The 7,999-nt window shown below is 41.2% G+C and overlaps 1 long non-coding RNA gene across 1 annotated transcript; it reads left to right on the forward strand.

Annotated features, from left to right (window-relative positions):
• The first annotated feature begins 6,477 nt into the window (after positions 1-6,477).
• On the forward strand, positions 6,478-7,453 carry LOC135335311 (uncharacterized). The gene is made up of 2 exons (XR_010394480.1): positions 6,478-7,087; positions 7,139-7,453. It is a non-coding gene; the product is annotated as an uncharacterized LOC135335311 (long non-coding RNA).
• Positions 7,454-7,999: the final 546 nt, after the last annotated feature.

Raw genomic sequence — 7,999 nt, forward strand, 5'->3', positions numbered from 1 at the left:
TTATAATGGTGAAATTGAAATGTGAACACATGGTACTACATAAAAGATTACCGTATAGCGGGTATATTTCGAGGGTATAAATTTTCGCGGATGGACCATTACAAAGGATTTCGCGGATTTTATTTTCGTGGTCTGAGTTCCAACCTTTTGGCGCATGCGCATATCAACATGCAGCTGTACCTCCACACCGTTAGCCTCGAATCCAGGCCTAGCCTATAACGGTGAGGCACCTCTTATTGTCGATAGGTGTGGTCAATAATACTGAACACGCCTGCTACTCAATAAAGATATAAATTTTCGTGGGTATAAATTTTCGCGGTAGAGGCTCAATCCGCGAAAACCGCGAACATTTATACCCTCGAAATATACCCGCTATACGGTATTTGGAGATGTCAGACCGGAAGTAGTGCGTGGGCGTATTTTCATACAATGGTAAGAAACGGAACCAGAAAGTGAGTGAACAAGAAGGGCTTTCCGCAAGCCCTGGAAGAGTCTAGCAAACAACAGCTGTTCTCAGGGGTAACAAATAGCGTAAAATTTTATTTTTATAACAGTTTTTTATGATTTTAGCATTTGATGCTTGTTCTGTGTGTGATTTTTTCTCAAAGGTGATCATCATTAATTTTTGTCAACCAAACATGAAAATGAACAAAAACACAAGTGAGCATGTCTTTCATCTCTAACTCTCTCCAGATTATGCAAAAAGTTGCTACAATAAGCTTTTATTTCTTGCGGAATCACATATTGCATGGATAGATGGGTGGAGTTGAGAATAGAAATGCAGTAAAATCAAGCCAAGTGTACCAATAGCTGTATTTATTTCTTAAAAGTTCTTAAAAGTTACTGAAAGTAATGAAAGCACCACGGGTGCTGATGCCTCGGTGGAGGTGCCAAAGCTACATAACATAAAGCTACTATAGCTAGCTTTTATACACACATTGATTATATAATTATCATGATGAATGTTGCTGCATGCAGAATCCAGAATCACAGGGAAACTCAAAGAGTGGGTAATGATCGACGATGATTGTTGTTAATAACGATCGACGCCAAAAATTCAAGTATAATGGTAGCTAGCCTCGATTCCAGGCCGATTCGGCCTTGAATCGAGGCTAAATGGTAGCTCGATCCCAGGCCGATCCGTCTCTAATTGAACGCTAGGTCGCCTCCTCGGCCTGGTATTGATTGTATCTGGGCGTGCTCTTATTGGCTCCACCTCGATCAGGCAGAGCTAACTACTAAGTAGAGTAGCAACACTCGGTGAACAAGTTTTGCTACGGACTCTTCTGAAAAGGCTGCAATGGCATTCCAAGTAAGCAAAACTAGGCATAACTCGAGAACGAAGCTTTATTTTGCAAATCCACAAATACCAAGCCAAGAAAGCATGACTAGAAGCCTATAGAAACTCTTACTTGCACTTCATTGATCCTTGAGCAGCTGAAACAGTCTACACACACAGACACACAGACACACAGACACACAAACACACTACCGTATACCTCGCTTGCGCATGCGCACCGAGGCATAATTATTAAAGCAATCTGAAAGTATCTGTTGAAAAGAAACAAGAAAGATTGGAGAGAATTCCAGGGACAACAATGTAATCTACCAAAACTATTAAATTGCAAGAACTGATTCAATTTGCACACGAAACAAGACAAGAGTAATCTACTGTATTAATTAGAAGCTGTCAACAGAGTTGTATCATAGATTTATGGCCTTAATTAAATCTACATCACACTAAAAACGAGTTATTTAGACTAAATGAAATTGACAGAAAAGTTGCTTTTAAAGATCAAGAAACAGATACAAGCGTAAGGTGGACATTGGATGAGAGTTCTGAAACATGATACAATATACTGAAAAGATAGCATGGTTACTTTAAATCCAAAAGAACTCTCTGAAGCAGGAGACATCATAGTAGATATCTATTCATACTGTTATAGGGACATCATAAAGATATACATTACAGAAACATTATAAACTTCATAATAGATATCAAATTGTTACAATGTTAACTCCTGAGTCCTGAGTGTCCATTTCATACTTTTTTAAAAGAGAATAGACCAAGCGGTTCAGCAGATAAGCTAATTTTAACAACAAATTTCATAAGTCCCGCCCAAGTACATTAAAATGCGGTAAATTTTTGTACGAATTTTTTCCTGACTAGTATAGTGTTGTTCTTCAAAACGCCTTATCTCTGCATTCCCTTGACCAAATCCAGTGCAGTAAAGTTTTTATGGTTTGCCTAGAGTGTTCAAAAGAGATAGACTAGTAATACATAGGAGTTAGAAATAGCAAAAATGAAAATCGGTCTGACATCAAAGAGTAAAGGTCCTTAGTGAAACAAACTGTAAATTCGGCTTAATTAAAAGTCAGCATAGCTATAGCCTATAGCATAGCTATTGTAAGAGTTACTCAACAATAATATAAGTTCATCGACAAGCTAGGGGTGATCGATAATTATGCCTTGGTGCGCATGCGCAAGCGAGGTATACAGTAGTGTGTTTGTGTGTCTATGTGTTTGTGTGTGTGTGTGTGTAGACATTTCAGCTGCTCAAGGATCAATGAAGTGCAAGTAAGAGTTTCTATAGGCTTCTAGTCATGTTTTCTATATGTGGTTTTCTATATGTGGATTTGCAAAATAAAGCTTCGTTCTCGAGTTATGCCTAGTTTTGCTTTATTACTTGGAATGCCATTGCAGCCTTTTCAGAAGAGTCCGTAGCAAAACTTGTTCACCGAGTGTTGCTACTCTACTTAGTAGTTAGCTCTGCACTAGAACGCTAGCTGCAAGAGTGAGAAGAGAGCTGCAAGGCTCTGCTGACTTGCAGCCATTAATTTTAGACTTGAACTTTTGGCATCGATCGTTTTTAACAACATTCATGGTCCATCATTACCCACTATTTGAGTTTCCATGTGATTACAATGCAAAAATGTTCATCATGCAGCTAGTAGTTTTATGTTATGTAGCTTTGGTACCTCCACCGAGGCAGCAGCACTGCGGTGCTGTCATTATTATGAGCGAGCATGCATAAGGCCACTGTTAGTTGCATATTTGTTTCAGATCAACCTCCCTCCTCGGTTTTGCTCACCTCCTCAATTAATTAAGTCATTATTGCTGATGTCAGCCATTATTTGAGGTCAAAGTCCTTTTTTTTGTTGACATTGCATTATTTTACCATGTGCCATGTGCAAGTTGCATTGTGCACCAAAAGCCAGTGCGTAAAAAAAATTAAACTATATTTTTATGATCAGACTCCGTCCTTTCGTGTAGTCTCATGAATCAGCCGCCGTTCTTTTGGAACCACCGTCTGAGCACTCTTGTCATGAAGTCATTTCAAAATGGAATGTTGATTGCTCACAAAACCAATGGAATGTAATTAAATCGTGATCTTACCCCCACACATATTTCCTAATTGTTATACAAATCACCAAGTGAAGGCATCTCTCTCTACTTGTGTTTTGCTGTGGTGCTAAATCTGTGCCCAAGGACCCCTGCTTGCTTGCTTATGCTTCGTAGCAGCTTCTATGTATGAAGTGTTTACCATGCGTAATGCATGCGTAATGATTATCCAAATGCGTTGAGCAAAATGCAGTTCTTTGCTGCCTCCAAGTTCATCACCTGACTGGACTTCTGCAATTTGATTGGTCAAGACGGAATTCCGTCTTGGCACATAAAACGATGACAAGAGTGCTCAGACGGTGGTTCCAAAAGAACGGCGGCTGATTCATGAGACTACCTTTCGTGTATTTTTGTCAGTTAAAAAACAGGATATGACGTCATCAAATGGGTAATGAAGACCTCCCTCCCTCATCGGGGTCGAGCTAGTATTCTCATCTGAAACAAGTTACAGTGGCCTAATTAATTATATAAACATTTATCAGTGGACATCTAAAAATAATAATAAAATGTGCATGGAATAGAAACACAAAGTGCTAACACAAACTTAGTGACAGTTTCATGAATAGTCGGGAGAATCCTCGTCTCTTGTGGCTCTTGACTGCTGCTCCATTGTCCGATGTCCTGGGGCATGCCCGGTCTGTGTACATGTATATTGTAGTCACGTGATCACACACATGCATGCACCATGCAGATTTACTATTAATTTGTATGCACAATTATAGTATGCATGATATATAAAGTACATGCTAGCCTCGATCCCAGGCCGAGTTTTCGCTTTTATAACGGTTAGGCGAACAACTAGGCCTGGTACTAGTTGTCTGCGCATGCGTCAAATTTTCATTGTATTTGTGGTCGGCAAAAATATTTATAATCGAAATTTGTACACAGAAAATGCACAGAGTGAGCACAAAAGATGCACATAGGGAGCTGCTTCACTAGGGCCTGTGGAGTTGCCAGTTGTGCTGCAGCACGATTACAGTGACCCAGGGCAACTTCAAGATGATTGAATGCCTTCAAATTACGTTTCAAAACGATTTAGCAGGCTGCTGGACTTCTCTGATTCTATAGGCCCCAACTCGTAACTCAGTTAAACTTTGCTTGAGAAAACGTAGATTCTCTTGATGCCTCTGAGCTACCCAGCAACGCTCGAACGAGCAGGTCATACTCCAGTCCTGTAAGTATAGGACAATATTAAAAGAAACCAAACACGGTTAAACCCTTACCTCAAACTGTCCAGTCTCGTCCGTTAGTATAGCCAAGAGGAACTATGTTGGGATAGCTGGATAGTAGCCATTGCTCCTGTACAGAGAAGTGGACATTCTAAATACGTGTAGATCTATACATATCGTATTAAACAGGTTATAGTGTCATTGTCAACGAGCTGATGATGGCAGCACCAAGTTGTCTAGCTCACACTCTTCACTTGATCCACCATATTAATGATGATACTATAGTCTACCTAGCTAGATATATCTTACCAAACATGAACAAGACTTGATAGCATAGGGCCCACACAAAAACATCTGACCTTAACAAGCTTGACAAAGCTTTTATACCTCTTCCCTTGTTGTTCAGTCTTCAGAATAATGTTTTCTAAGCTTCAGAGAAGAGAGAAGCTTCAGCTATTACTAAGAGCCATTCCAATCGATTCCAATAATGATAAAACGGGAACTGACTTCTAGTACACGATAGTACACGAATATAAATGACACGAAAGTGAACGAGAATATCCATTCGTCAGAATCTGACGAACGACTGACGCATGCGCAGACAACTAGTACCAGGCCTAGTTGTTCGCCTAACCGTTATAAAAGCGAAAACTCGGCCTGGGATCGAGGCTATGTATATGCATGATCAGTAGGTTTTACATAGGATTGGCAGTGGGTTTGCCCATAGATAGTAGAGGAAGGGGATTGGAAACGGGATCACGTGCGCTTATGCTTGCAACGTAAGGCCTCTGGGACCATGCGCGTGGCAACCAATAGACACCTTGAAGTGTGATTTTACTGTTTTGAGGTCAAGAGAAGCTTTTGAAAAGAAGCAAATGAGAGGATACTAGGTAAGTAAATGTATGAATAGCCCTAAAATTTGTCTTGAGGCATGGCTAGGTACAAAATGAAACATTATAATTATTACTCAGGGGCGGATCCAGGGGTGATTTTGAGGGGCTGAAGCCCCCCCTTTTGAAAAAACTACCCATGTATTGCTAGTCTGAGGTTACAACAATTTTGCCACCAACCTTGTTACTTATGCATCTGCATGTAGACTCACTGACTTAAGAGATGCTAGACAATAGCCAAGTCTAGCTACTAAGAGTATAAAGGATGTAGGCTAGCTAGCTGGACATGCATACTATACTGTACTAGCTAGTAGCTAGCTAGCTAGCTAGAACTAATAAAGTGCGTAGGTCAACTATTGCTGTTGCTGAGTCAGCTCCTTGTGCAATGTTTTGTAGCCTCGATCATATCCCAGGCCCTAGGCCTTGTGAAGGAGGCTATTGTGCATTAGTCTGGCCCCAGACCACTCCCTTGCACGTGATCTGACATGTGCCAGGGAGAGGGTCTGGCATTTAGAGTCACTTTTCTTGGTTCAGATGTCAAAATTTGACATCTCCAATCAGATTAGCAAGAATGCAATTAAACTGTCACATGATTCCACTTCACAGAGGAGGTTGATAGTACTTGACCTTTGTCATTTTTAAAACTATGCCAGTAGGCAATGGCTAACTTAAATTCCTGTATACATCAACTAAAAATGTTATTTCAAGTACAGAGAATCTTTCAAACCTCACTAAATCTGTATAGGAGTAGAGATAATAGCCAGCCAGTTTTAGCATCGTCACCACGCCCATTTCCGACACGCCCACTTTTGACTGTCTGAAAACCAAGAAAAGTGACTCTGTTTGCCAGTCTCTCCCCGGGAGGAGTCTGGCCTCGAGACTAATTGTGCATGTAGCCTCGATCCCAGGCCGAGTTTTCGCTTTTATAACGGTTAGGCAAGCAAATAGTTGTTTGCCTAACCATTATAAAAGCGAAAACTCGGCCTGGGATCGAGGCTATTGTGCATGCTGTTGAGTAGCCTCGATCCCAGGCCGAGTTTTCGCTTTTATAATGGTTAGGCGAACAACTGGGCCTGGTACTAGTTGTCTGCGCATGCGTCAGTCGTTCGTCAGATTCTGACGAATGGATATTCTCGTTCACTTTCGTGACATTTATATTCGTGTACTATCGTGTACTAGAAGTCAGTTCCCGTTTTATCATTATTGGAATCGATTGGAATGGCTCTTAGCTGAAGCTTCTCTCTTCTCTGAAGCTTATTCTGAAGACTGAACAACAAGGGAAGAGGTATAAAGCTTTGTCAAGCTTGTTAAGGTCAGATATTTTTGTGTGGGCCCTATGGCCGGCTGTGCTATCAAGTCTTGTTCATGTTTGGCAAGAATGTAGGTAGACTATAGTTTCATCATTAATATGGATATGGTGGATCAAATGAAGAGTGTGAGCTAGAGAACTTGGTGCTGCCATCATCAGCTCGTCGACAATGACACTATAACCGAGAAATTTAATATGTATAGATCTACACGTATTTAAAATGTCTACTTCTCTGTACAGGAGCAATGGCTAATATCCAGCTATCCCAACAGTGCTCCTCTTGGCTATACTAACGGACGAGACTGGACAGTTTGAGGTAAGGGTTTAACCGTCTTTGGTTTCTTTTAATATTGTCCTATACTCACAGACACAGGACTGGAGTATGACCTGCTCATTCGAGCGTTGCTGGGTAGCTCAGAGACATCAAGAGAATCTACGTTTTCTCAAGCAATGAGTTACGAGTTGGGGCCTAGAATCAGAGAAGTCCAGCAGCCTGCTAAATCTTTTTGAAACGTAATTTGAAGGCATTCAATCATCCTGAAGTTGCCCTGGGTCACTGTAATTGTGCTGCAGCACAACTGGCAACTCCCCAGGCCTTTGTGAAGCAGCTCCCTATGTGCATCTTTTGTGTACTCACCCTGTGCATTTTCTGTGTACAAATTTCTATTATTGATTTATTAAATATTTTTGCCGACCACAAATATACAATGAAAATTTGACGCATGCGCAGACAACTAGTACCAGGCCCAGTTGTTCGCCTAACCGTTATAAAAGCGAAAACTCGGCCTGGGATCGAGGCTAGGCTAGCTGTTGAGCTGCAACATGGAGCAGATCTCAGACTTTTTCAGCTAGTTGCAAGGAAGCAGCCTTATCTCCTCTCACTCTCAGTGCAGTCTGGGTAGGCATTGTGATTCTTTCATGTACCAAGAGTGCATGAATGTAGATGTAACATCTACAGTATATACATCCTTTTGTTGATCAGAACGAGTTTTTTGTATTAACTTTTTCATATTCAGTATTCACTTATTAATATGACAGTTCAAAGGTAAAAGTGTGAGCAAATTGTAAAAAGCAAAAAAGTTCGCCTCGCCATGCTCCCCCTCCCATACCCACCCCGCTCTGCCACCCTCGTACGGGGCTTCGCCCCTTTCTACTAGCCCCCCCCTTTCATTTTTCCTGGATCCGCCCCTGCAGAGAGCTGCAAGGCTCTGCTGACTTGCAGCCATAA

The sequence above is a fragment of the Halichondria panicea genome, chromosome 4 (assembly GCF_963675165.1).
Source record: "Halichondria panicea chromosome 4, odHalPani1.1, whole genome shotgun sequence".
NCBI lineage: Eukaryota > Metazoa > Porifera > Demospongiae > Suberitida > Halichondriidae > Halichondria > Halichondria panicea.